This window comes from Crocuta crocuta, unplaced genomic scaffold (assembly GCF_008692635.1).
Source record: "Crocuta crocuta isolate KB4526 unplaced genomic scaffold, BGI_CrCroc_1.0 scaffold170, whole genome shotgun sequence".
NCBI lineage: Eukaryota > Metazoa > Chordata > Mammalia > Carnivora > Hyaenidae > Crocuta > Crocuta crocuta.
This window is the reverse complement of record NW_027527853.1, coordinates 9,264,818-9,267,634: the sequence shown is the minus strand read 5'-3', so window position 1 is coordinate 9,267,634 and position 2,817 is coordinate 9,264,818. Positions and strand designations below refer to the sequence as shown.

The window sequence follows — 2,817 nt, the reverse complement described above, 5'->3', positions numbered from 1 at the left end:
CACTAGTATGAGCAATTCCAGCCCTCACTGTGAAAGAGTATCTACATAGGACTGTGCTGGCTCTTGTCTTGGAAAAAAATATAGTGGACACCTGGGATAACTCCTAGGACTAGAGGGAGGCTCAAAATCAGTCCAGGGCCCTAGTCTGTTCATTCAGAGAAGCTCTCAAAGACTATTGATGAAGGGATCAAGGAGCCAATTTGGCTCAGAGTCAATGAACTGTGTATATGAACACATTTTCTTGGATCTGGCTTCACAGTCCCTTAATTCTGATATAATTTTAATATTTGCCTCAAATTTGCTGCTTACATGTTCTCTCCAGAAACAGGCTTCTCTACAGTCTGAGCTGTAACACTCATTGTGGGGTTTCCCAAGAATACCTACCTGATTTTTGTAGGACTTTCTAATTTTGCCTTAATTTTCTCCTTGTACATTTTCACCCCCTCTGATAGCTCTTAAGTTTTCATTTTTCTTTCCTGGAATCAACTGTTTTTGACAAACAGCTCCTCCCTCTAATATTGTCATCCACTCATCATCTGCCGCTACTCCAAGCATTCCCGTAATTTAACCAGTTATTTTATTTTTAAAAATATACTGGTTATTTATTTATTTATTTTTGAGAGAGAGAAGCGGCAGAGAAAGAGGGACACAGAGAATCCCACACAGGCTCTGCAGTGTCAGCACAGAACCAGTTGTGGGGCTTGAACTCAGGAACCTCCCTGACCTGAGCTGAAAGCAAGAGTCGGAGGCTTAACCGACTGACCCACCCAAGAGTCCCTAACCAGTGATTTTAAAATAATCTGCATAACCTATGATCAATCGTCTTGATCTCTTCCCTTACATGAAGAGAGTCCCCAAAACTAAAATGGTAGTAATAATTAGCCCCGGGACACAGCAAGAAAATCTCCACTAACTCAAGCTGGGTCGCCATTTCCATCCAGTCTAGCCTCAGATGTTCTGTGACTGAAAACCTTGCATTCTCCCTGGGTCTTTCTGGGTCACCTTCAGAGAATAGAGGTTTCTCAGCCCAAGTGATAATACGTGAGCAACCTCAGTAAACCTGCTAATCCTTCCCTAAATCCTCCAATCGGGCCGCTTTTATCCGTCTTAGTGTTTTCAGTTCCCTATTTTTTTTCGCGACAGGAAGTAACTCTCATTTTCTTTTCTCATGCTTGCCCTCAATCCAGGGGTCCTTTCGGTTTACTGTTTAATGGGGGTACTGAGTCAGTATCCTCAGGAGCTTAATATGGCTCATCATTTCCCCCACCTCGCGCGCCCCGCCTCGAAACCTCACTGAGAAAGATCTCGCCGCTCCGCTCCTGGGCATTGCTCCCCCCTCCGCAGGCCGGGCCTTGCCCCGCTCCCGGCCGACCAATCCCTGGCTCCACTCCATTTGCGTCACAATGGCGCCCTCGCGGCCCCGCCCCCGGATGCCAGCTGCGGAGGCCCCGCCCCGCCGCGCCGAGCTCTTTGCGTCTTTCCGGCTTCGTGTTGGAAGTAGCGCTGCGCGGCGTCTTCCTGGAGAAGAAGGTGGGGTTCCCTGGGGAAACCGGCTGGCGGTCACGCCAGCGGCCGGAAGTGGGACGGGGGCGCGGGCTCTCGGGGCTGCTGCTCCCGGGTGCTGGGGTGCAGGGGCGAGCGGGGGCCGGGCAAGCCCAGAATAGTGGGGCTGCCGGAAGCGCCTCGTGCGCCAGACGGGCGGGAGTTTTGCACTCGGGCCTGCCGCGCGCCAGGCCCCGCCTCTGGGAGGCCCCGCCCAGGGCGCGCTGCCAGGGGTTTCCATGGTGATGGTAAACAAGCCTCAACTGCCTCTGCTACAACTGCCAAGTTCCCCGCGTTCCACCCTCTAGGTGCTCGGAGGGACGACCGTGGTGCCGGATGTGAAGAAGAGCGGGAGCGTGGAGACTCGGAGCCTGAGGTGAGGGGCGGGACGGGCAGCGAGCGGGTCGGAGGCTGAAGGGCCTCACAAATGGGACCGACAGAGAATTGGACCCTCTGGGGGTGGGAACAGTGGGGCTGAGATTTGGGTCTGGGGAGGTGGGGTCAGCGTTCAAGGGCTTTACAGTCGGGGAGTAGACCACGGGCTCAGATCCAGGGCCTTACTCCCGAAGACTAGACCGCTGGGCTGAGATTTAGGACTAGGGGAGGCAGGCGCACTCCAGGGGGAGAAGAGCTTGAGCGCCCCTGCCAGGAATACCGTGAGGGCACCCGGCGACCGTGGGAGAGGGGCTTCATTTAAAAATGAAAGCAGTACTTTCACGTGGTTGAGTTGCACCAGACTGGTTGGGAGCTGACTCCTCCCCTCTCCCACGTTCCCGCTCGCTGAGCCTCCACTTTCGATCTCTGCGGCCTTTTCTTCCTCTCCGGGCGGCGTGTGTACCCTGGTCGCCCGTCTGCGTTTGTCTCCTGCTCTTAGAGGTATAGTGTTTGCATTTTGGGTGAAACTCTTTGGTTCTCGTTATCTATGCCTGGTGACCACACTTCTGCCGAGCGTGCTTAATCGGCCATTTCTTTCTCCTTGTGCTTTATTTCTTTGTATTCTTGAATATATATTTGCTGATTCTTGACTGCGCCTAAGAAACTTCTGGACTCTGCCGGCGCTCGCGCTGCGCCCTCTACCTTCAGTGAACCCGCGTGGTTCGCTGAAAGTGGCTTTGGGCGGCCTGGTGACGCCGAGCGAGTCGCGCGGGGACTCGACCGACCCCTGGTCTTTCATAGAAACGGTTGAGAGGCCACAGGCCCCTCCCCTTTGATCTGTACCTTTAAGGGGGCTCTCAGGAACCCCCCACGAGCTGCCTGCCAGACAGATCCCCAGGC

The 2,817-nt window shown here is 54.2% G+C and overlaps 1 protein-coding gene across 6 annotated transcripts in view; it reads left to right on the top strand.

Moving 5' to 3' along the window:
• Positions 1–1,467: 1,467 nt before the first annotated feature.
• HNRNPF (heterogeneous nuclear ribonucleoprotein F) overlaps positions 1,468–2,817 on the top strand; it is an 18,407-nt gene continuing 17,057 nt past the window's right edge. For 4 of the 6 annotated variants that reach the window (XM_077780158.1, XM_077780140.1, XM_077780165.1 and 1 more), the window contains exons 1-2: positions 1,468–1,530; positions 1,851–1,918. The gene's annotated coding sequence lies outside the window, so the exon portion shown is untranslated. Of the gene's footprint in view, positions 1,531–1,850; positions 1,919–2,330; positions 2,419–2,817 lie in introns of those variants that run through there. The other 2 variants (XM_077780172.1, XM_077780150.1) reach the window with 2 other exon arrangements.